The following is a 27,477-nucleotide window of genomic DNA, read 5'->3' on the forward strand; positions in this document are numbered from 1 at the left end:
ATCATGCTGGATGTTCCTGTTCCAGTGTCTCCCATGTCACACAATCAGCTCCAAAGTACTTGAGAGTATCCTTGTATCGCTTCTTCTGACTACCATGTGAATACTTGTCCTGCATGAATTCTCCATAATATAGTATTTTAGGCAAGTGTATGTTTGGCATTCAAAAAACATGGCCAGTCCATCATTGTTGTGATCTCTGCAGTAGCATTTGAATGTGTGACAGTTTGGTTCCAGAAAGGACCTCAATGTCTGGTTATCATATCCTGCCAGGTGATCTTCAGAATCTAAGACAATTCAAATGGAAGAGATTCAGTTTCCTGGCATGGCACTGGTGGACTGTCCAAGTTTCCCAGGCATATAACAATGAGGACAACACAATGATTCTATAGACCTTCAGTTTGGTAGTCAGCCTCTTCTCTCCCATACTTTCCTTTGGAGCTTCCCAAGCACTGAGCTAGCTCTGGCAATGCATGTGTCAACTTTATTATCAACGTGGATATCCCTAGAAAATATACTACCAAGGTAAGGGAACATATCCACAACATTCAGCAGTGAATATGTGAAAATAAACATTCCCTGTATTCTACCACCTGAAGGCCTTCATCATTAGGGATACTACTGTCAAAGTGCCATTCAGTTGCCATAAATAGGGGTTCACTGACTCTGCAGACATGCCACCTTACTACCTAAGTCACTGTGTTCAGTAATTAAATTTATTAAAAACAACATTTTTATTAGAAAATATCCAAGCAACTCTTTGGAGAATGATTGCTTAAAAGATTCCTATCAACTATGTGTCTCAGTTTGACACAAATAGTCTGACTCTATTAGACCCTAGTGAAACTTATCATGGAAAGTATCAGAAAGTTCTAAATACTGTGAGGTTTTGTATTAAAGTTAAACTTAGGAATTTATTACATTTATTACATAGGAAAGAAAAATAAATCAAAGTTATATTTGATATAAAAGTAAAAGATTACAAAACAGATTTAAACAGTAGTAGTTTTATGAGGACAAGTTAAATTCATTTTATCATATACATAAAATGTTAGTATCTTCTGATATCTTTTAGTGTATGCTAGAATTTACACAAAAGCTACTTTTTTGTCATTATCAACTAATAGCCTATAAATTTAGAGGCCAAGTAATAGAGTTCTAAATTCTTCTTAAGCCATATGCCTTATATAGTTTTGATTTAGCTGAGATTCCATATTTTGCTTTCACACTAGGGAGGAAAGGGTACTACATGCTAGAAATGGGGAGCTAGCCTATTCCCTAATTAATAGTACTTGGAGAAGTTCATGGGAGACTGGAAAGAGTGAGCAGCTTGCCAAAGGTTTTACAATTTACAAATGGCAACGATGGTAAGATTTAAACCCTGAGCCTTTGCCTCTAAATTCATTGTTCTTTCTACTGTATCTGGACTAGGATGAAAAACCCATATCTGGCACTTACTACTTCCTGTTCAACCTGTGGTATACCACCTCATCTCCTGTGACCTTATTTGTCTCATCTGTAAAATGAAAATGTTAAACCAGATGACCACTAAGGTTCGTTCCAGCTCTACTGATTTTATGATCCACTGGGGCCTCTACTAAAATACATAAACAAGAAATTTGAGAGCAGTTTTCTCAAATTACATGTTAAGAACATATATTTACTGTATAACTAAGAAGTGTTTTTATTCCCATTATATTAAAGAAAATGCCATGATGTAGTGATGTTTGGATATTTTGCTAGTTTCATTGACTCAATGCAAAGCCGCAGTGTGGCATGCCCAACAAAAAAGCTCATGTAATCTTTAGTCGTATTGAGAGGGGCATTATATTCAGAAAGATTTAGTTGACAATGCCACTATATTCTATCCTGATCACAGCACATTATAGATATCATGTTTAGTCCTTAACACCACACTTCAAGAAGAACATAGAAAGGCTGGAAAGCATTCAAAAGAGCAAGATCACAATGTCAAAAAGACTGAAAATCAAGCCATGTGAAGATCAATTAGCAAATTTTATCCTAGAGAAGAGAAAATCCAGTGGGGTGAGGGTTGTCAGCAATAACCATCCTTAGGTATTTGGAGGACCATTGTGTAAAAGGAATTAAACTTGTTCATATTAACCACATATAGGCAGAACTAGGAATGTGGAAGTTGCTGAAAGGAAGATCTTAGTTCATTGTAAGGAAAATTTCCTAACATTTAGGGGTCAAAAAGTAATGAGCTGCCTCTGGGGACAGTAAGTTCCAGAGCCATAGCTTTTTGTGGGTGGTGCAAGCAGCTTAAGCTGTATCCTCAGTTGGGGCAGGCTGGAGAAAAAAATCATGGAACACAATGTGAAGATGTCATTAGGGAGGCTGCTGAGAGAGGCATATTGGGCAGCAGAAAAAGTTATCCCCATATGCTACATGATAGCTTTCCATTTTAATGTAAGATGGTACCAATCTCCGACCGAGACAATTTTATTGATTGAAAGGGAGAAAAAAAAGATGACTGTTTGAAAAATACTGAAAAGGGAAATAGCTAGGTCATGAAGTTGACAGAGTGCTGGGCCTGAAGTCAGGAAAATCTGATTTCAAATTCAAACTCAGACACACAGTAGCTGTGTGACCTTGAGCAAGTCACTTAACTTCTGCTTGCTTCAGTTTACTCAACTGCAAGATGGGCATAACAACAGCACCTATCCCCCACAGCTGCAAGGATCAAATGAAATAATATTTATGAAGTGCTTCGCACAGTGCCTGATACACAGCAGGCACTCTATTAAAGCTTATTCCCTTCCCTTTCCTACTAATAAAACATATTCGCACAGAGTAAAGTTGATCAAAGTGTCAAAATGTCATCTTTTCAGAATCTGACTTATGTATAACTAATATGATTGGACCTTATGATTGAAAGCTAGGACATGTTGATACATAGAAATATTTGGTGGCTAAGGAACAATTGCATATTGCCTATTTGTGGCTCAGTGGCTTGGCTGACAGAAATGTGAATTTTGGTTTCCTACCATAAGATAGAAATAAATCATTTCACAAAAAAAGTCTGCTTTGGAGCAACAGGATTGTTCAAGATCAGACCTTTGAGTGGTTCTGGGAAGAGTCCTCAAGAAGACCTAACAATATATGCACTCATCTTGCTGCTTTGAAGTGTTGATTAGAAGGAAGAAAAACCCCCCAAAAATCACTTCTTGGAAGAGCAAATTGGAGATGAACGGTTCTAGCTTTACCTTTTCTTGTATTGTATTTTGGCTTAAGAAGTGACAAGCCTTCAAAGCCCAGCCAAGGGACCCGGCTGGGAAATGCTTTACAAATCTCAAGTTTAGGCTCTATGTCTTCCTAAAAGTTTGATATCTCCTCAACCGCCCAGAGGATAGTGGGTTGGATACACAGAAACAGGCCTGTCAGAGAGGTAGAAAAGATCCAGCACAGGAGTGATTCTACCTGTCAGTGACTTACCCCAGAGTTATTAGTTTCCCTGGGCACATGTCCCCTGTTAATGTGCCTCCATGCTAAGTTTGTGCCTAATCTGCCACCCAGGCACTAGCGCACTGGTGGAAGAGTATGTCCCAGTTTGTGAATAAAGGGTTATATTTTTATTATTCTTACTTTGCCTTGTGTTTAATAAACATTTCTGATCAACAATTAATGATGTTACTTGACTTATTTGTTAAATAGGAAGCACATTGATGGTGGCTCAGGTACTACTGTTCTTGTGAGAATGTGTTCCTCTTCACCAGGGCTACCTGTAAGACTCAGATTAAGTTGCAGCCATCCCCTGTGGAAACTTCTGTCAAAATGAGCGCAGGCAGGGTGAGTGAGACAACCCAGAGAGAAAGGACAGAGAAGAGTGGTGCTCAGCACTATCACAAAATACTCTGGGCACTGGGCTCTGTTGTTTCTACATTGAGGAAGTGCTACAAATACTGTCAATACACTCTAAATTCACTATCAAGGAGGAAAGCCTTACTTATCCCTCCCGTTATTGCCCTCATGGGTTCTCCAAATGTGAAAATCTTCAAGGGGATAATGAGTTCATCATTTGTCCAAAATGTTAGAGAGAAGATTTTGGTTCAAGCAAGAATTGGATTAGTTTAGGTTTCAGTTCTCAGATTTCATGATTCTGTAGTGATTTTATACCACATGTGTAAAATTTTCATTGATTGTGAGCCATTTTTATTCTCTGTTAGATAACGTGTTTCCTCTGATGGTAAACTGACAAATCCTAAAATATATACTTTCTGTCCTGGGATATTAGGTTTTTCCTTGGCTTCGTCTTTAATTCCAAATTGAACCCATCGTTGTGGTTTGCAAAACCTGGGTCAATTGAGTCTTATCCCAGACCACGTGTGAAAACCAAGCACCATCTCTTCCCCCCCTTCACTGAATACTTCCAGTCACGGCCCCTACCACATACTCTCTTTGATTTTCCTATTTCCACTTGTTCTCTTGCTACCCATCCCTCTGGAATTCATTCTCCTCTCAGGCCATGGAATGGTTTATTTCTTCCTTCCAAATCTCATCTCAAAAGTTTCCACTTTGCCCTACTCTGTGATTATGGCTAAGTGCTCCCCACCTTCCCTGGTCTCTGGATTCTTCTTGCTTCCTGACTCTTCTTGCCCTTCACATGTCTGATTGTTTTTCCTTCCTCTTTGACTTCCCTGTTAACCACCTTTTTCTGGTTTCAACAGAGTCAGTTATGGGAAAGCATTTCCTAATGCTCCCTTTCTTTTTATGAGAAAGTTTTTGAAAATATTTTCAATATGGAACAATACTTAGGGGACAATAAACTTAATGAGTTACTAATATTTTTATTAATGTAAAATATAGGATATATTAAAGCTTTACTGGGCCTTCACACACAAGGACTGATAGTCCCAAACTAAACTGGGTGGTGGGGTATTCTAAGTATGAATATATCCTTCACCAGTGCTAGAGCCATGTCATTGCATACATGGGAGAAACAGTTATATTTCCGGGAATGATGGCTCCTTCAATGGACTGCTATACATAATAGCAGTTGATTTGATTAAGCTCTAATTGCTGGGCCTGTGGGATTACTCTCGTCTTTCCATGTTCCTAATTGTTCTCACATTCTGCCCTGGACTGATTTGAAAAGTGGCTTCCTAAATGGGAGACCAGTTTTAAAATTCTCCCAAGAAACATTTTTCATTTTCTTCTGTCATGTACATTATTAACTTTTAAAGCAGACTTTGATCAGGCTGAGTTAATCCTGGGCCTTCCCATAAGGCTATAACCATCTCTTTGTGCATAGATCAGCTCCTGCCTTAAATACTCATGAAGCTTTTTGTTTCAGTCTACATTGAAAAGCTCTTCTCTTCTCTGTCCTTGGGACAAAGATATTCCTAAGAGTTTTGGACAAAAAACGATCTCATAATTATCCTGGTTGAATTTGGCATTTGCTACAATCTTTGATCTCAAGACATAGTAAAGTGTCAGCCAGACCAAAGTCATTTTATATGAGGTTGAAGAGGAGAAGCTGAGGAGTTTCATGGTTAATTGATTAAAACATTCCAAAGAAGGTGGGAGATCAAAGACAGACTTGCTGGTTTTATGTTCCTCTGGGGGCCCTGAAGGCCACGTGTGTGTGACACAAATGACCTAGGGCATGAGAGAACAGGCGATGGTTTTATTATTTTTTTAAATATTGAACTCAAATTGTCTCTCTCTGAGCTATGCCATCAATAGCAGAGGCCCTATGCTTCCAAAGGAACTTGATGTTTTGGGACAGGTTGCATTTTCTTTGCCACGTAATATGTGTCCTCCATTTTGGATATGCCGCAATTAGGGCCACAAGTAATTGGACACTGTGGAGATGCCAAAAACTCTCTCTCTCTGCCAAACCCAGTGAAATCAACTCCATGATGTTACTGGAAGGCAAAGACCACAAATTTCCTTTATTTTTTTCCAACAACATGGTCAATGAAAGGACAGCGAAGTTCACAGGCCCTCCCTGTGGCTGGAAGAAAGGAGAGTTTGGAAAATTCAGCCCCCAAACTGAACCTACAGAAGGAATTGGGAAATGATTATAGGATCATGAAAATATAGACAGTGCTGGAAAGAACATTATAACTAATCTAATCCAACCTTCCTCATTTTACAGATGAGAAAACTGAGGTCCAAAGGGATTCTATGACTTGTATAGGGTAGGGTGCCCCAATGAGACTTCAGCAAAAGAAAGGTACAACATAGAAGTTATAAGATAGAGACATAAATGTAAAGGCAAAGAGGAAAGTCTTCAGGTGGAAAATAGACTTCCCCTACCACAGAAAGGCTGGGAGGCATAACTATTCTAATTACTTATGAAGAAAACAATTGGATAACATGAGAGGTAAAAATAACCAACCACCCTAAGGCTATGTAAAATGGTTTATGGAGAAAAGGTACTTTTGAGGAGGAAAAACAGGTTAACAAGCTAAAGGTCACATCTCCCTAGCAGGTGAAAAGAGTACAGAAAACCCCACCAGCACGACCCCACCCAAGTGAATACCTGAGTGTAGGGGTACAGCTGTCATTCTAAGAGAAAGCACTGGAAATCAACAGAGACTGACCTGTTAGGCAGACGCACCCTGCCCTGAGAAAAGCACAGTGGTTGAGCAACCTGTCTGGTCTAGTTCAGCAGAAGTTGAGTCTGATGAGGAGCTACTACAATCACTGATGGACCTACTCCATCCAGAAGATATGCAGGTTCACCTTTCCAGCCACTGACTGTTTCAGGATAGACACTGTATTGAGAAGCAGTGGGAGATAATATTTGTAAAGTGCCATTAGTAGTAGTAAGGGCAGTAGTAGTGATGGTGGTAGTAGTAAGAGAAGTAGTGGTAGTGGTATATTGAAAAGTAGTGAGTAACAATGTTCAAAAGGTAGGCTGGGGTCAGAATATGGAAAAAATCCCTGAATGTTAGGTATGATATCTATCAAGCACAAAGAGGGACACTTTAATAAATAAACATTAATACCAGAAAATTATTCATTCTGTAGTACATTGCTGCTGTTTTTTCATAGTCAAGTCCCACTTTCAAACCTTTAATGCCAGTGTCTTTTCTTAGCTCTTCTTAGGATCACATCACTAATACAATGGAGTGAAACTTCTACTAATTATTACCTATTGAACTTTCACTCCCCTCTCAATCAGTTTCATGCTACCAAAAATGGGGTAGGTGTAGGGTAGGTCAGGACAGCTGGGTAACTCAGAAAATGCCTCCTAAAAACCAGAAACTTCTCTTCTGGGAACAGGCTTCACCATCAAAGAAAGGGAAACCTGAGATGATTATTTGGCTGGCCTGGCATTTAAAGGCTTACACAATCTGATCCTCACCTAAAATCTTTATAGTACTATTTCATCCTTCCTACCCTTTTTCTACCCTCTGTTCGAGGCCACCTGGTGTCCAACTACCTCCTGCCTCTGGGCTTTCCAGTGGAGAAGACATTTCTTCCTCCCTACCATGTTATAGGATCCTCTCTTTCCTTCCAAGCACAGCTCAGGTGCCATCTCCTATAAAGTTTTTCCTGATGTCCACTTCCCCTTCTCTCACCAAGCTGTTAGCACTCTCTCATGATAAAAAATTAATTTGTATATCCTGTGAAAGTCAGACTTGGGGTCAGAAAAACAAGTTCAAGTGTTGCCTATTACACACATTGGCAGTGTGATTCTAGACAAAGCTAGAATTTATAACACATTGACTATGTGCCAAGCTCTGTGCTAAGTGTCAGAGATACAAAGAAAGGCAAAGCATATGTCTATATGTCTATATGTATGTATGTGTATATATTCAATTATTCTACTATTCAGTTGTTTTAGTTAAGTCCAACTCTTTGTGATCTCATTTGGGGTTTTCTTGGCAAAGATACTGGAGTGTACACCATTTCCTTCTCCAGCTCATTTTACAGATGAGAAAACTGAGGAACACAGGGTTAAGTGACTTGCCCAGGGCCTCACAGCTCCTAAGTGTCTGAGGTCAGATTTGAACTCAGGAAGATGATTCTTTTTTATTCCAGGCCCAGTACTCTGTACACTATGGCGCCACCTAGCTGTATCTCTATCTACATTTATGTCTGTCTGTCTGTCTGTCTGTCTGTCTGTCTGTCTGTCTGTCTATCTATCTATCTACCTATCTATCTACCTACCTACCTACCTACCTACCTAGAGACAATCTCAAAAGAAAAACACTAACTCTATAGATGACCAGAAAAAGCTCCGTGAAGAAAGTGGGGTTATAGCTAGAATTGAAAGAAATCATTTGCAGGAGGTAAAGAGGGAAAGGCATAGGGGACTTCCTTACTGAGAGTTCCCTGTATCAATGAAATCACAGATTGTATACACCATATAGGTACATACACACATACACACACATGCACACTCAAACTGGGATTGTGCTATATAGGAATTAAGTCAAGCTATGAATCTCACCCCCTTCCCTTCCTCAAAGAATATGATGGCACAAAGAAGGGAGAGGGATAATGCCTCCCAAACCTTGGGGGGAAATTTGTATATTTGTGATTTTATCTTTTGAAGTAAATATTTCTTTGTAAAAGCTAATCTGTCAGTAGCCAAATGGGGTGCAGGGGACCCCCACTGTACTTGAGGGAAAACCATTGTGAGGACAGAGGCTGATGGTAGTCATAGAATCCCCCAAATCTTCTTAAGTATACCAGGCAACCTTAAAGAGGAGAGATGAAACCTGACCTACCTGGCCTTTCAGGCAATAGGGGCCAGAATGGCTGGTGTTACATAGCTACACACATGCATGCACACACACACACACACATACACACACATGTAAAAATCATAGTTCAGTTTGATCTGTAGAAAGTCATGTAGTTTTTGGACTAGGTTCAGTCCTGAAGAAGTCTGACCCCTAATTAGGCAGATCAGTCTATCCATAGTCTATCTCACAGAGACTATCTCACAGTCGTTGGTTCATTAAATCACCAGGGAAGATGTTAATTATAGTAATAATTATAACTCCAGAGGCTGAGGTTCCCTAAAGGAGGGAGTAAAAGAAGTGTTCAATATATAATATGAATAAGGTTTGGGATATGTAATTTATTTCTACACAGAAAGAAATGTTAATCTTGGAAAAATCGCATTAAGTACTAACAAATTTAACAGGATTCAGTAACAACTTATAACTCTGGTTACGGTCAATAGGGAGGCTAATATTTAAGCCACATCATAACATTAAGCAGTTTTGCTATACTGCTAATTAGGTTTTTTACATTTCCCCTGGGCTGGGCACTATCTAATCAAACTGCACAGCTTGAGTTAGTTTTCATTCCCATGATTGATCTCTCCAATGCAGAAGTTTACCCTATTGCTCCTGGAGACAGCACAGCCACCACCTGGCAGGTTGCCTAGCACCTTCCAACTTTCCTGAATTCACAAGATGGCAGTCTACTTTTGGACACTAGCTCACCTAAAACAGCCAATAATAAGTATTTATGCAGTACTTACTGTACGCTAGGCACTGTGCTAAGTGCTTTACGATTACTATTGTTATTTGATCTTCACAACTCTGGAAGGAAGGTGCTACTATTAGCTCTATTTTACAGATAAGAAAACTGAAGAGAGCAGGTTTAGTTACTTGCCCAGGGTTGCACAGCTAGAATTATTTGAGGTCAACATTAAACTCAGATATTGCTGACTCCAAGTCTGGTACTCTGTACCTGTTATATACTGTACTACCTTGCTGCCCCAAAACACAAAACAGGAAAAGACAGCCAGGGGTCTCTGATGCAAGCCAGTCAAGTTGAGTCCACACTTCATATGAGAAGCACCAGGATATCAAAGCCGAGAAGAACCACACTTCTGTTTGTCTCACTGGAATCACATGATGTCACCTGGAAAGTTGCATCCAAGAGACCCCAGCAGGTTCATTTCCCACTCTTTTACTCTATATACAAATCCCAGGTTTCTGTCCAATTGGCACTACTCACCATTCTGGGATTTTCTAGGCACATTTTAATCATTACACACTTTGATCATGCCATCTGATTCCCCCTCCTCTTTAAAACACACACACACAGAATATTTACTCCTTTCTCTTTGATCATTTGGGGGTCTCTAAGATATCTCTCACTGCAAGCTCTTTAACAATTCATCATACATGACTGGATGGGGCAGCTAAGTGGTGCAGTGGATAGAGCACCAGTGCAGGAGTCAGGAGGACCTGAGTTTAAATCTCACCTCAGACACTTGACACTCACTAGCTGTGTGACCTTGGGCAAGTCACTTAACCCCAATTGCCTCATCCTGGGTCATCTCCATTCATCCTGATGAATATCTGGTCCCTGGATTCAGATGGCTCTGGAGGAGAAGTGAGGGTGGTGACCTGCACAGCCCCCCCTCACTCAAAAACACAAAGTCAAGTGCTAGTCATGTCATCATTTCTCTGATGGCAAGGTCTTCATCGGTAAGGAAGGACGAACACACATACGTGACTGGAAAAAGGACCCACCCCTAAACCTCCACATGGTTTCTTGGAACCAAGAGTATGGTAACTGAGTATGCTGTGGGGCTGGGAGTGAATCAGTCAACAAACATTTATTAAGGCCTACTATGGGCCAGACCCTGTGCTAATAACTGAGGTTACAAAGAAAAGGTAAAATCCAGCCTCTGTCCTCAAGAAGCTTACAATCTAATGGGGCAAGACAACACCTGAAAGAATCTGAGAAGAGTTAGGGAGTGGTAGGTGTAAAAGCAAGGACCCCAACATACACAGCAGGGCCTGCTATCACAGGTTCTTAGATCTGCATTTCTAAAAGGTAAGACAACTTTGAGGAGTCAGCAATCACTTTAATCAAGCACATATATTATTCACTTAGTTCAGGGGAAAAAGTCAGCACCCTGAACTTCAGAGAAATTACAAAGAAATAATAATCAACAGATGCTGTCTGACCATGAGCAATACATACACCACAGATCAACAGACAGATGACCGTCTGACCATACATACAGAGTTACCAGAGAGAGAAGCACCAACTTCTGGGTTTTCAAAGCTAGGGGGCTCCTTAGAGGCTCCCCAGAGTCTCATCTGGCCAAAGAAACACTTCCAATGAGTAAGCTCCAAAGTAAAACCTTACCTCAGAATAATTATACACTTTTCAGAACCAGAAGCATCACAGCTGTGGAGAACCAGTGCCTCCTTAGAAAATTAACAAAAGGTACTTGAGGCCTATTAATGGGCAGGAAGATAGGGGAGGAGAAGGCTGGCATGTTGAGGTCCTATAGCCAGTTGGGAAATGATGAGGTATGTCTGGACCTCCTTTTAAATAGAGGATTCGGAGGCGCTCTCCAATTTCTACCTTTCTATCCTCTCAATCAGAGGTTCAAAGAGAGGGAGGGACCCTGGGGATAGAGGGTACTGAAGAGGTATGAATTTCTTGGTTGACTTAATCTTGAAGGAAAATTAGTTTTTGGGGACAAAAATGAAATCCAGATGAACAATTAGATAAAAAGTGAAGGAGTGGGGAAGGGCCCCCATTATACTTTTTATTTGCATATTTGTGTACACAATACATTCCCCTTTTCCCTTCCCTCTCTCCTATGTAAGCTTCTTGAGGGGAAGGACTGTTTTTTTTTTTTCAATCTGTAATAGCAGTGCCAAGTCATATTGCACTCTGCACATAATAAGTGTTTCATAAATGTAGAGGTGAATTAATTTGCGAGGTCAAAAAAAAGTTCTCCTGAAGAAAAGAATTTTGATGTCTCTCAGATAATGAGGTCAACTTTACATTGATCATATTTCTGGAAAAACTGTTCAACTCCAGCACTGAGTTTGCCTAGAAGGCTATATCTTTAAACTAAACTTTTTGATAAGTGGTTAAATCTCTGTATTTTCAAGTTTGTTGAGCTGCTGCTTTTCCCCCAAGTAGAAGAACCTGGGAGGCAGTTTTCCCTGTCAAAGATTTGCTGGTGAATTCCTTAGGGTTACTCTTCCAGCGTACAGAGTCATTCATCATTCTAGCCAGAAAGCACAGAGGGGGCCCCTGGTGATTTACATGTTCCAGATAAAATATGATGTCTCTCATGATGTTATCATCATTTTGGCTCATGCATCTGAACACTTTCAGGGAGAGGTGTTTTTTTTTTTTTTAAATGATGAACAACTCCCAGACAGATTATATTGTAGCTGTCAAGGAAAAAAGATATAGGTGTGTGTTTTTTTTTTAAAGATAAACAACTGAGTCACCACTGCTAGTCAGCTTAGCAACAGGAAAACACTTTCCCTTGAGAATTAACCTTTTATCCCACCTGGATAGCATCATCAAACTGCCTTGGTCCTGTCTGCCTTATTCTTAATTCATTTAACTCTGTTCTGTTTTGTTTTGTTTTTTGATCTTATAACCATGTCAAGCTTTGTGGTTGCTATCTTAATAGGAACTCTCACCTCCATTTCAGCTGTTCTGAAAGGTAAGGAAGCATGAATTAAAACCTTCTTTAAACCCTTCTAGCTACTGAGTTACAGGGCTGTTCTGGTCCCATTCAAATAGTGTGAACAGATTTTGTGGGAGTTTTATTGTATGACTACTTGTCTAACACTAGTCAGGAGGCTGAGATAATCATGAGGTAAACTGAACCCAACTGGAAGTGACCATATATGACACTCAATTTTTCTCAACCCCATTAAAAAGCACTGTATTTGGACAGGAAGGAATTTTAGTCCCGTAAGTGAATCTTTCTTTAACCTGATTTCCAAGCAATTTATATGTCTTTTATGCACTTACTTTTCAAATGTGTATTTTCTGTTGTTTTTGTTTTTTTTCCTACTATATTTCATCTTTGTTGTTGTTGTTCAGTCGTGCCTACCCTACATGACCCCATGGAAGTCCATGGGTTTTTTTTTTGGCAAAGATACTGGAGTGGTTCGTCATTTCTTTCTCCAGCGTATGTTTTATCTCCTATTAGAGTGCTGAGCTCCTTCAGGGTCTGGAGCTTTCTTATCTTTCCAAGAACATAGCACAGTGGCCTAAAACAGGAATTTTTTATTGTTGTACTTGTTTTAAAATTATTTAATATTTTATTTTCCCCTCAATTATAAATTGCTTTATATTCCCTTCAAATATAAATAAATATAAAATTTTCAGTTTTAAATTATCCCTTTCTCCCCCCACTAATTGAATATAGCAGGGATTTTTAATCTGGGGTACATGAACTTCTTTTTTTATATTTTGACAACAGCATTTCATCGTGATTGGTTTCTTTTGTAATGCCATGTATTTTACTTTATGCATTTAAAAACATTATTCTAAGAAGGGGTCTATAGGCTTTACCAGATTGTTAAAGGAGTCCAAAACTGGGGGCGTGGGGGTGTTAAGAACTCCTGTCCCATAGGATAAGATACAAATGACATAGATTAGTGTAACAACAAACCAGTGTTACCCAGGGTGCCTGTGAATACAGCCTCTCCCAGTAAGGGGATACTTAGGTTCAGTTCTGAGGGGAGCCAAACCTCTAAAAGGAAGAGTCATGCTCTTTATCATTTTTCCCTGGATCTTTCTATTCCCACTACAGATCCTTAGGGCAAACTACTTATAGTTTTAAGTTTGGTTCATGTCTGGGCCCTCCCCAAAAGGTTATTCAATTTAGAACAGATATAGGACAACTATTTATTTCTTCCACTATAAAATAAATGCTTAAAGCACAAAGAGCTCATAATTATATATTGATAAAGACTTAAAACAGAGACAAGTGTATGAATTTTAAAAAAAGATAGAGTTGGGAAGAGCAGCTGAGCTAGAACAGGTACATACAGAAGATATTTACATAGTAGGCATAACAATTTGAAAAAAAAAACTAAGGGGCTGATTTTCAAGATATCATAGAGATACCAAATGATTTTTTTAAAAAATCATGTTTAACATTGAAGCTATCAACGGTTAATCATCAACTATTCACTGATGTATCTATTTTATAATGCTTATAACTGTGGGATGACAACATGTGTTGATTTTATCCTGCATACATTAGGAAAAAGGCACAGGGAGGATTTTTTCTGCATATTTACCATCACCCAATAACTGAAAGGTGTAGAGATCTCTTTTCTTATAAACTTAACTTCATGAGTCCTAAACTTGTTACTATAAATTTATTTGTTGTTTACAGAAAAAGCACTTCATTCCATAGTCCAGAATATAGCTCTAAAGTTTTTCTTAAAGAGCTCCTCCCTCTTTGAATATGTTAAAATTGTTTAAAATTTAATGACAAATACAACTACAGATAATTTTGTTAAATGAATCTCTGATTATCAATATCAAGCGAGAGAGATGTATGCTCATCAAATCTGGTTACTCCTGCCATGCAGTCTATCTTATAGAAAGTCCAAATGCAAGAGAATTTCTTTGTAGATAAATTGTGCATTTATTAAGTGCCTACTATGTTGCAGAAAGTGTTGTAGGCACTGGGAATTCAAAGACAAAATGATAAGTAGTCCTTGCCCTTACAGAATGTACATTCTACTGGGAGTAATAAGAAGCATATGTACTATGTGCCTCCCTCTAACACAATGGAAGCCTGCTGGGCCAGGTGCAGTCACTGGTTTTATCTTTCCATCCCCTAGACCTATCAATACTTTATATTCAGTAGGTGTTTAACAAATGTTTGTTGAACAAATAAATGAAAGTATGTATCTATACGATAAGAACTTATATTTATCTAGTGTTTTGCACCTTAGTAAGCATTTTCCTCACAGTAGCTCTGAAACCATGGAAAGAATCAGAAGACTTGGCTACAAACACCATCTTTGTTTTACCTGGGTAACTTTGAGCAAGTCATTTAATTTCTGAGTTTTAGTTTCCTCATCTGAAGGGGTTGGACTAGATATCCTCTAAGGTCTGTGAATTATTATCACTATTACTATTATTATTGTTACTTTTACCCCTATTTTGCAATATGGAAACTGAGTGTTAAACTGGTTTTTAAAAAAGTGTGCATGTGGTCATCACTCACCTAGAAAGTATCCTTGAGAATCTGAACTCAGATCTCCTAAACCCAACTCCAGAGTCCTACTCAGATCTCCTGATTTCATTTTACTACATTGCCTCTGCTTATTACTATTTTATTCTAAAAGTAGTTCATGAATTTCAAGTTTTCCTTATTAATAATTAGTACTCATGTAACACCTTCCTTTGATTTAAGAGATTTAACAAAGGTGAAGGTCTTGCAGAGACAGACATTACCCTAGGACACAATGCACTGTGCTTTGAAACAATTGATATTTGAGGAGCAAAAGCATGTGCTTTAAGTCAATATCCTTACATGGCTAACTTTAATCATTTGATTAATAATGTACCATTATAAATTGAACATCAATAACACTCAATGAATAGAGGTGTTCAATAAAAGGTAGGATGTATTTATAGAAAAAGGGACGAAGTAATTATTAGGCTTGGGAATTGTCCTGGAAAATGTCTTGACTGGAATTATTTCAACTAGTATTTTAATTGTATTACATTACTACTGTAACCTAACAAGTATACACTACAGCTGATAAGAATATTAATCAGTAAACATTTATTGAGTGCCTATTATGTACCAGCTCAGGGGATACAAAAGGAGGTAAAAAATAGTCCCTGACCTTGAGGAGCTCACTATTTAATGGGGAATGACAACAAGCATACAAGTATTATGAACAAGCTATATATAGGATAAATAGGAAATAATTAATGGAGGGAAGGTATAATAATTAATAGGCATTGAGAAAGGTTTCCTCTAAAAGATAAGGTTTTAGTTGTGGCTCAGAGGAAACCAGGGAAGTTAATAGGCAGAATTAAAGAAGGAGAGTGTTTCAAACATGAGGGACAGCCAGACCCATGTCCCAGCATCAAAATGTTCATTCATTATTTTGGCAGCTAAGAGGAGAAAGTAAACTTGTTAGAGCCAATGGAGGAGTGGAAGAGGACGTTGATCTAAACTGGAATTCATCAGAATTACAACAATTCAAGAAGTTGATTTTTTTTCAGTCATTTTGCAAAGGAATCTGATAATAAAGGTCCAAGAAGTAACCACCTAGTTCTTTATTTGGCAATCAAAGTACAAACATGCAAATGATTTATTTCATTTTTAATCATTGTATTTCAATTATTTTTAAACTATTTATTATATTCTTATTATCAAAGATGATTTGATAAAATAGGCATACCTCTCTTGAATGTTTCTCATATGCTTTCACATACCATTCTTAAAAATCTTACTTTTAATCCTAGGCTATGTCTGTATCATACTAGAATATCCAGATAAAGCCCAAAGTTTTAGCCAATCATACAGACAATGTGTCGACACAGTACCAAATAGCTAACTCTTGAGAAACATCTGGATGCTTGGTAATGCTTAACTATATTTTGACCATGTTTTTCTTCTATTCTCACCAAGATATTTTAGCATTATAGAAGATGAAAGCACAAATACACAAAATCAAAACTTGCTTTTAGAAATCATCTGGGAAAACCCCTCATTTCCAAGGTCAATGCCTAAAAATTATCAAAGACTGATAATTTTTTTTCCATTTTCCTAACCAGCAGGAGGAAGACCTGTAGGGCATAAGAAGGGCAAACTTTCTAAATCTCCATGGACACTAGGCCTAGCTTTAGAGACATAAAATAGCATCCTCACTAGGGAACAACTGAGGGAGCAAAAGTTGAGAAAGCTATGGCATATGGCTACAGTCAATGACTTGTCTACAGTCTATAGCACAGAAAGCTATGGCTAGAGTCTATACTTTTCTGTCTCTGACTTTACTGTTGTGGCTAAAGGGTGAATTATTGAGATATTGTCCTGGACTTATCTCAGAGGACCAATCTTCACCTTTTTAAAATCAGTCTTGTTAGAGACACCACATGGTGTAGTGGATGGATAGTTGGCTTTGAAGTGGCTTCCCACCTCTGACAATCAGAAACTCTGTACTGTCAAACCACAAGAATAGGTTTCAACAGTTGCTTATCTGTATTGGTAGATTTCCTCACCAGGTGTTCCTTATACCAACGCCATTATAAGTCTGAACCAACAACAATAATAGATATTTAAACAGCACTGTGAATTCTGCTTTACTTATATTACACATTATTTGATCTTTACCACCAATCCTCTTGAGTGGGTATTTTGGCTATTATTATCTCCATTTTGCATATGAGAATACTAAGGCTCAGTGAGGGTGACTTGCTCATGGTCATACACCAAATAAATGTAAGAGGGAGGATTTTAACCAAGGTTCTTAGGCAAGTTCAACACTCTATCCTATACTGCCTCTCTGAGTCAATCTGTATTACTTATTCCTCTTAGCTGGGCAACTGCAAATACATCACTTGGAGTGCAAGAGTTTGCAATGTAAATGCAGAATAAACTCCGCAGAGTAATTAGAGTTCAGTTTGTGAAGGACCCTAAACCCTGAACTCGGTGTCATTCTACCTCAGTCAGGGAAAGTTCTCAAGTTTTTCCAATGCACTTGGCCAGCAACTAGGCACCACAATAAATCTTCATGTGCTTATCTCGTTAGGGGTTCACCTCTTTATATTGCCCTAGTGTACTCTGGAGATGGAATACTAAACCTGTCCATTGATGTTGGCAGGTGCTTGTTCTGTTGAGGATGAATGATGGCTCTTCCTACCCCCTTGGAAGTATTGTTACCATCAGGCTGAAGGTCCAATAAAAATCAGATCATCCTGAACATCTGGCTGAGAACATGGTCCTGAACCCAGGGCACCCCTAACAAGCCCTGCTAACCTCTCTGACCTAACCTTTGGGAACAAACCACAGGACGGTACTCAAAACTCTACTTATAAGGTATAAACTTAGTAAATGCTTTTAAAAATGAGGATCAAATGAACCTTCCCTCATAACTCCTTTCCATATCTCCTTATTGAACATCATCTGGTTTTTAATGGATAATTTCTCTCTAATTTATGAAGACAAACAGAATTTTATTTCTGTTTCCTAAAATTTTGCTTACTCCTTCCCCACAACTTAGGTGTCATTTATAAATATAATGAACTAAATTGTCCCCATGTTCGAATAGCTCCTCAGTGGGATGTTAGTTTCTTAAGAAACTATGACATTATTTAGTAAATTATAGTGCTTTAAGGCATTTTCCTAAGTGCTTCCTGGTTGGTGATTTAGTAGTGGGGAAAAGAGTTCAATGAATATCCTCTTAATTCCCCCTTTTTTACTTCATAAGGTTATTGACTCTAATTCATCCCTGTGAGGAAGAAGGATGCATGATGTTTAACTGTAGATTTCTGTACTGGGAGAATTTCTCCCTTCTACTCCTTCTGCACATCCCATTCTTTGAGTCCGTGGGTGACCACGCTATTCCCCCATCCACATAATCACTTAAGGGAGGAGGACTAGGAATTGGTAATTCTTGGGTTATTACCTATGACTATCCTCATGTTCTTTTCCCCTAAATAATTAATAAATATATAACTGAAGTTGCATTAAGTTTTATTCCTTAGTTTGCCTCCTCACTTGTTTAAAAAGTATTCTAACTCATCAAATAAAATGAAGTTTACAAAGCACTTTATAAACCTTGGGATGTTTGGGGGAAATAGCAAGGTCAAATAGCAACAGATCCCTGCAGACACATAATGATTTAAAAAACCACAAATTAACATTATCTATGTAGTATTGTATTTGTAACGATTTCATTTAACATTTCCCAATTACATGTTAATCTGATTATGCAAAAGGGTTTTGCTGCTTGACATTTCTAGTGTCTTCTAATTTCTTCAGTGTAGAGAGCAGTAGTATCAGCTGTGTAGAAAGGCTAAGGGATTTATCCATAATCACTCAGCTAGCATTTGTCAGAGACAGAACTGAAACCCAAGGCTTCACGACTCTATCCACTATGCTATGCATAATTGTAAATCAATTCAGTTCAATTTATTTCACTATAACAAGCATTTTTAAAGTATCTTCTATGAACCAAACAATGCGATAGGTGAAGACATTTCACGAGAGTCACTACCTTCAAAGAACTTATATTCTAATGATGGAAGACCATGTATTTACTGTATGAAATGAATTCATATCTCCTCTACAACCTACCTCATTTCCTAACCCCCTCTATTCTTTTCAAGGATATCACCAGGCTTCTGGTTGCCCAGGTTTATTAGCTTGGAGTTATCCTCAAATCTTGCCTCACCCTAGCCTTATTCAATGCCATGCCTTGTCAGTTCTACTTCCATAACATCTCTCGCATCCATCCCTCTCCTCACCTACATGGTCTCTACCCTGGACTGTTGAAATGGTTTTCTAATTATTAGATATTTTTTTCTTATGAACCTTTCTCTTCACCTACTTAGCTCATTTTCACACCTATGACATATCTTGGTCAACATTTGCACACAGTCAGTTTTGTTTTTAAATCCCAAATTTAAATTTTAAATTTCAGAACAGATTTTTAGGATGGTATATAATGTAGAAAGGGAGCATGTCATGTGGACAGAGAGTTGGGCTGAGAGCTGGGAAGACCTGGGCTTAAGTCCTGCCTCTGACATACTGATTTTGATGACCCTGGTCAAGTGTCTCAGTGCTTTAGGCAACTCTGAAAGACTGAAAGTTACAGAGAAGGTGCCAAACCGCATTGGTAGAAGAAGTTCTCTCATTTAGGATTTCTCTCTATCAACAAAGCCACAGGACCAGTGAGTATCATATATTACATGAGATAATGTATCTGTGGTGCTTTGTAAACCTCTGTAAATGCTAGCCATTATATACATTAGCCTGAGCTATTACCATCATTGCTAGCTAAGACCCTCTCCACTCTTCTCACTAAAGATGCTGCTGTGAGTTAACCTCAAATCTCTGAAAATAGTAAAGCCATCTTCTTTTCCAAAACGGTAGTATACTGTTATCCATTTCACATGTGAATCCCCATCTAAAAACCCCGAGGCCTTGATTACATATATATACCATATGGTTTCTTGGTCCTAGAAAAGTATTCATTCAATCTAAATCAATTTAGAGAGGATAGACAGTGGTATAATTTAAACTCTAAGCCCCAGAGCAACTATGTGAGAAAGACCATCCTGCCTTTATACTAAATTCAAAATAAGCAGATGCGCAGCAGCCCTCTAATGACCCCCTTGCCAGCTAAGGTAGTATTTGCTTCCATTAATGGACAAAAATGAGTATCACTTATGGTCAATAACAGTCTTAGCAGGCAGGTGTGTTCTGACATAGCTGTTCTTTTGCACCTAATATGTGAACCTAATAGCTGTTCCAACAAAGACCAGTTGAGTTTAACTTAAAACACATTTTTTTTTCCATTTGTTTCTGTGCTTATTTTGTTTCCGGCTCTTACTGGTGTAAATATTTGACAATGAAGAAAACATTTCCTTAGCAATCAAATTAAAAAAAGTCTTCAAGTCTGTGTTCAAAAAAATTTCTGTTTTGCCAGGATCATCAGTAAATAGACTTCATTCTTTCCATTTCTAATTTTCCAGACTGTGACAGTGGAAGAAGCACCAGGGTGACTAGGGTAGCCAAGCTTTGAAAAGACAGTGACTCAGCACCACCAAGTGGCTACAAGTGATGATTTCTCAGCAGCTCTTGGCCTTCCTTGTTTTCCAATAACCTACGAGAGAAAAGCTTGTTGTGTGCGTTTTCATACCTTCTCATAATTGTTTCTTCTTTCCTTTTGCTTTAATGAGGTTTTTAATAACTAATATGTCCATAGAACCTAAGTCCACTTTAGCCTCTGAACAAATATTTTAGAAATAAACATGTTTCTTTTCAATTTACTAAGGGCCAATTTGGCAGTCAACTAAGAAATTTGATCAGTAAAGACAGTGAAGTCAATCAAGATAATTTGTTGTTGCCTTTTTATCTTGTTTGGAAGTCATTGGGATTTTTTCTTGGCCAGAATTAGACAGATCGACTATCTTCACTGATCAAATCTATAAGGTCAGGTAATTGCTTATTCCCCTCTACCTCCTTAACTTCATTCTAAACAAACCAATTTTAAGAATGTTTCATAGCAGTAAAAGACAGACAACTTGGAACATAAATTTTTAAAAAGTATTTGTGTGGTCTTCGGTTAGGAGTTAAGGATGTGACTGAAGTTTTGCTATCCAAGGTGCAACTTTTGTTTATTCACCAAATAGTTATTCAGGGGAAAAAGGAGATATATAAATTTTAGATTAGACATAGTTCCTGCTATGATGAAGCTCCTAAGTATAATAACGTAGATAATATGCTTACTCTAATAACTATGATTTCATGATAAGTAAAGTAGCAAAGTACAATACAAGGTAGGATGTAAGTTGTAAGGAAGACAGGGAAAGGAAAAAATATCAAAGCAGGTTTCTTCGTGGAGATGTAACACTGGAATTAGGCTTTGAAGGATAGATAGGAATCCATAGAAAATAAAGGAGAGGGAAGTTATTCCTGGCATAGAGAATAGCATGAGCAAAGGAATGAAAGTGGAAAAGCCTAGGCCATATCCAGGGAGCGGAGAATAGTCCATTTTTGCCTGGAATACAGACCACACGGAGCAGAGAAATATGAGATAAGGCTAGAAAGGTAGATTGTGCAGGACTTTTAATGTTAGACAAAGGAATCTAAACTTTACTTGGGAATCAATAGAAAGGTATTTGAGAGTTTTGAGAAGGGAAGTGGCACGTAGATGGAAGATTATTTTGGCAAAAATATGAGACAGGTTGGAGAAGGGAAAGAGTAAATGGGGGAAAATCAGTTGCTAAGCTACTGCATTAGTCAAGATGAATAGTAATGAGGGTCAACAGAAATAAAAATGACAATAGAGGAGCTAAATGGAAGGAAGGGAGAAAAGGATGGAAATAGAAAGAAATGAAGGGGAAAAGGAAAAAAAAAATCATTTATTAAGTGCTTATTATGTACCAAGTGAACACCTAAGTGGTGCGGTGCATAGAGAGCCAGGTCTGGAGTCAGGGAGGGTATGCTCGTAGCAATATGATATAGAAATGTCCAGAAATGTCCTGTTGGACTTGGGTAGAAGCAAAATAAGGTGAAGAAAGGTCACCATTGTGAAATGTGAAATTTGAGTCATTTTCCTGAAGAGAATATATAACACCTTGAGAGTGATTTGAGAAATGAGGGAAAAGAAAAGAAAGAAGTCAAAAATGACATCATGGCTTTAAATATGAGAGACTAGGTAAATGAATGGTAGTGCCAAAGAACTTGGGAAATCACAGACAGAACTAGTGAATTCAGAAAGAGCAAGTGTAGGGGAAAGACAGTAGCTAAGGTTTGGACATGGAAAATTTGTGCTGCTGGTGGGACAATGAGTTAGAGACGTCCAATGTCCCTTGAAGATACAAACATCACAAAAGAATTCAGGGCTAAAGATAATAATTTACAAATCATCTGCATAGAGGTGTTATTTGAAGTTATGGCACTGCACAAAATTCCTAAAGGAGAGAAAGTACCAGGTCACGTGAGCAACAAGATGGCAGGCTGGACATTTTCTCTGATTCCCATGACCTCTCAAACATCTCCAAAATAGAAATTATGTAGCAAAAATAAAGCAGCTTTAGCTCTCTCCAGAGTCTAGAACACCCAGAGTCCAAAGGAAGATAAAACAAAACAAAAACTCAGGAACTGATACTCACTGACCTTGAACTTACTCAACACTCCTCCCCCTTATCCCATGCCACAGGCTGTATTAGAAGACACAAGGACACAACACAGACTGACATCAAAATCGACCCTTATACCTTGATCCTCCCTTGCTCTTTCTAGTGATGTGGAGGCCCAGGCTCTAGGTCCAGACATTTGCTTGGGCCTAACAATCAGCTTGACCACAGTCCTTTAGGAGCAAAAGCCTGCCACGGACTGCAAACCAGAAGCTCCAGAGATGCAAAGCTCTGAACTGTTGGGAAAAACAGACTGACTTGCCAGTGCCAGGACAGAGAACTAAGGAACAGAAGGAATGCGATTGGTCATGAGGGCAGAACACCATATGAGAGGGGTGGGGGTGGATGAAGCTGTGTAGCACTCTGACAAACCTGAGGAAAAGATCATGGCACTCAGCTAGGACCAGTGCTGACCACTCGAAAGTCACTAGGGGCAAAGACCTGGCCTGATGAACTATGGATGGCTGAAGGTAGGAGCATGCTGAAATGCTTGGAGACCCAATCCCCAAGGAAAACAACAATTAGAGGGGAAGGAATCAGGAAGTGAGTGATAAGGAAAATATGGTGGAGGAGAGAAGACTGAAAGTACCAAAAATTTCAGGAAGAAAAAGAAAAACTCAAAGGACATGAACACAAACAGATAAATCAACAGGAAAATAGTAACAAGAGAAGAAAATATGACTTCCAAATCTAGTAAACGAGTTCAGTCAACTATGAATAAATACTGCAAAATAAAAGAAATTGATCTAACATTTCACGAGACAGAGAACCCTGTGGGATTTCAGGAAAATGTGGAACTATAACACACTGTTCCTCAGTGGTCTAAAAGAGAAATGAGAATTATGAGAACAAAATGTATATCTTGAACAGAAAAAAAAAATAAGCAGCATAGAAAACCTTGAATCTACAATGGTAAGCCCCACCAAAGAGAACAATATATTGGGAATACAAATTCACATAAGTAAAAGAAAACCTAGAAAAAGAGAAGAAAACAATAACATTCAAAGAAAATAAGCTCATGTTGCAAGCAAAACATACTGATATCAAAGACAGGATGCCTAGAGACAACCCAAGGATTATAGATTTCTCAGAAGAACAGAACAGGAGAAAATAGACATGGGTAACAAACCTATGGAAACATTCACATTAAGAATACAAGACAAGTTATCAGCAGTATTATTTGGCATAGTGTTAGAAATAATAGTTTACAACAAATAAGAAAAAAAGGAAAGAAATTATAAGAATAAGCATAGACAGATGATGATTTTTCAGATGTTATGATGATTTGTTTAAAGAACTCTAGAGAGTCAATTAAATTTAAACAGTAAGTTCAGCAAAGTAGTAGACTATAAAATAAAACCATACAAATCAACAGCTTTTCTGTATATTTCCAAAAAAACTAAATGGAAAGGATTTAAAGTCAAGAAGAACTTGACAAGACATTTACTATTTGTGTGATCCTGAGCAAGTCACTTAAGTCTCAATTTCAGTTGCCTCATCTGTAAAATGAGGATAATAATAGCATTTGTCTGTCAGAGCTATTTCCAGGATCAAAGGAGGTAAGATGTACAGTGCTTTGAAAATTTTAAAGTGATATATAAATGCTAGGTATTGGCTGTTCGAAAGAAAAACCTCATTCAAAATAACTACTAAATGTATAAACTTTAGGGAAGTCAGCACAGTCAGACGCACACACAATCTATCTGAATACAACTACAAAACATTCTTGACAGAAATAAAAGCAGACTTGAATAACTGGAGAAATATTAATTGCTTATGGACCAATACAATAAAAATGATGATACTACCTAAGTTAATTTACTAATCCAATACCATACCAATCAAACTACCAAGAGAAAACATTACAGAGTAGGAAAAAATAATAAAATTCCTCTGGAGGAACAAAAGATCAAGAATCTCAAGTAAAAATAATAAAAAATAAATAAAAAGGAAGGGGGTCTAGCAGTATAAGATCTCAAACTATTTTACAAAGCAGTAATCAGATTTGGTATACAAACAAACAGAAATAAACATAGCAGTTTAGTAAAAGCCCCTAAGTTCTGGGGCACTTAATTAAGAATTCATTACTCAACAAGAATTGTTGGAAAAAACAGAAAGAAGTCTGGCAGGAAAAAAGGATTTAGATCAACATCAGACACCATATACCAAGATGAATTCTAAGTTTGAGATATAAAAGGTCACATTATAAGAAAAATTAAAAGAACAAAGATAGAAACATTGTGATTACAGAGATGGGAAAAGGTTGTAACCAAATAAGGGAGAAGATGACAGACAATAAAATATGTACTTTTAATTATATGAAATTGAAAATGTTTTGTAAAAACAAAATTAATGCAATTGAAATGAAAGAAGTAACAGTGAAGTGAAAAAAAAGCAATCTCTGCAGTCAGTTTCTCTAACAAAAGTCAAATTTCCAAGATCAAGAAGTATCTAGGCTAGAGAGCTGAACTTGGAGTCAAGAAGACCCTGAGTTCTGTTTTGGCTTAGACACTGTCTTGCCACGTGACCCTGATTAAGTCATTTTATGGCTGTATACTTTATTTCCTTGTCTGTAAGGTGGGAATAATAATAACAAGTACCTCCCAAGGCTTTTATAAGGATAAAATGAGATGTTTATAAAGCATTTTGTGCATTTTAAAGCACTACAAAAATGCTAATTGTTGTCATTGTTGCTATTGTTAGACTGATTCAAATATATTAGAAGATAAACCATTGCTCAAGAGATAAGTAATCAAAGGATATCGTGGTAGGAACAATAATCTAACTCCTTGCCCTGTGTGAGTTAAATTAATTCTCCCTTACAAGATTTGAGGCTTCCTCGGGACTTAGTTGACTCACGAAAAAGGTTGCTTTCCCATAGTCAGGGTTCAAAGTGGTCACAAGGAGTTCCAGGACTGCTCTGATCATTGGTTGGTAGATCATGATAGTTAACTCAGGAAAAGGAGTTGACTCAGTTGAATTAACTCAAAATTTTCTTATTGTTTCTCCTTGCTGAATACACACACACACACACACACACACACACACACACACATATACATATTATGCCTAATAAATCTGTTTTTTACAAAACTATTGAATGCAAGTGACTTATTCTGTGCCAGCCTGAACTACCAGGGGAAGAGACTGAGTCAGACCCAGCCCAGAAGAGATATGAATAAAAAGTTTTCAAAGAAGGAAATTCAAGCTATTGATAGATAGCAACATTTTAAAAACTATTGTAAATAATAACAAGAGAAATGTAAATCAAAACAATTCTGAGATTTTACCTCACACCCATAAGATTGGTGAAGCTGACCAAAAAGAAAACGACAATTATTGGAAGTAATGTTGGGAAATGGACACTATTGGCATTGATCCAAAACTTCTGGAAAGAAATTTGGACTATGAATGATCTTTGACTAAGCAATTCCATTACTAGACCTATATCTCAAAGCAATCAAAGAAAACAAAAAAAGGATTGATATGTACAAACATCTTCATAATAGCTTCCCTTTTTGTTATAGCAAAGAAGGAACCTAAGGGGATGAATACTACGGAATCACTGAATAAGTTTATGGTTTATAAATATTAGGGAAACCTACTGTGTTTTAAGAAATAATGAAATGGACAGTTTCAGAGAAACTTGGGAACACTTATATGAAGTGACACAAAGTGAAGCGAGCAGAACAAAAATAACTTATACAATAACAATAACATGGTAAAAGCAAACAACTTCAAAGGACTTACGAACACTGTAACGGAAGCAATTCCCAACTACAATTCCAACTTTAGAGAGCTCGGTTTTTCCAGAATGGTGGGGGCAGAAGCAAGATTACAAGGGGATGAGAAGACACTGCATAGTAAAGGAGTAGAAGACAAACTTTTTAAAGAAATTTAGCAATGAGGTGAAAAGGGAAGATAAAAGCTAGATAGGATTAAAGGATCAAATGTAATAGCAGTAGCATGTTTTTGCAGAGTCTATGCTAGATGCAATTCTACAAAGCTAAAGGTACACTTGGAAACCAGAACACAACACCTCTCCCCCATGCCTTCCCCTCTCCAAATTTGTTTCCTGTTTATTCTCTCTCATTGGGTTCAATGGCAACTAAGAAGGTATTATTTGAAACATATCAGAAATTATGATTAGCTTATGTCACCACTCTGGTTGGCCAGCATTGCCCTTCAGGGATGAACTCCCAAACTCATAGAATTGCACAATTTCTCAATTTCATTGGCCATGTGATTGATTACTAGTATAAAATAGCACAGAAAACTCAAATAGACAGCTGGAGGCAATGACCTTGCACCTACATTTATTTCTTTTTGTCCTCCTCCCATCCTAACTTTGTTTTAAAGAGAATGAGAGAGTAGGAAATTCTAAAGAATAGGAGTCTCTATTTGAAAAGTTCTGGATCTTAAAGAAGATGATAAAGCTTAAGGTTTGTTCATGCTGGTGAATAGTTAAAATAGGATAAGTAGAGGATATTGTAGTTGCAGAGGTTTAAAGAATCATAAGATCAGGATGACAGAGAAGTTGTCAACATGAATAATAAAGTCAATGAGGGAGTGGAAATAAAGACGATGAGTCAAATGCCAACACAAATAATAGTAAGGTTGGAAAAATGAGTCAGAGATTAGTTTAGGAGTACAGCAACAACAAGGAGAGTACAGTGTAAATAAATGAGAAAGTCTTAAGGGAAGGCTATAGAGAAGAGGTATTAGAGTGATTGCGTAGGCCTGAAAAACTCTTCAGTGTGGCTAACCCAGATTAAATGTAATTGGGAAATGTTTAAGAAAATAAATAAGAATGCAATATAATATAAATAATGTTCATTTGTGGCTCTCTAAGTCAAT

At 37.7% G+C, this 27,477-nt stretch overlaps 1 long non-coding RNA gene across 1 annotated transcript in view; it reads right to left on the reverse strand.

The window, feature by feature from the left end:
- Nucleotides 1-5,945: 5,945 nt before the first annotated feature.
- Nucleotides 5,946-27,477, reverse strand: part of LOC140512786 (uncharacterized) — a 33,269-nt gene continuing 11,737 nt past the window's right edge. Inside the window, exon 3 of the long non-coding RNA XR_011969914.1 lies at nt 5,946-6,740. This is a non-coding gene — a long non-coding RNA (uncharacterized lncRNA). The remainder of the gene's footprint in view (nt 6,741-27,477) is intronic.

This window comes from Notamacropus eugenii, chromosome 6 (genome assembly GCF_028372415.1).
Source record: "Notamacropus eugenii isolate mMacEug1 chromosome 6, mMacEug1.pri_v2, whole genome shotgun sequence".
NCBI lineage: Eukaryota > Metazoa > Chordata > Mammalia > Diprotodontia > Macropodidae > Notamacropus > Notamacropus eugenii.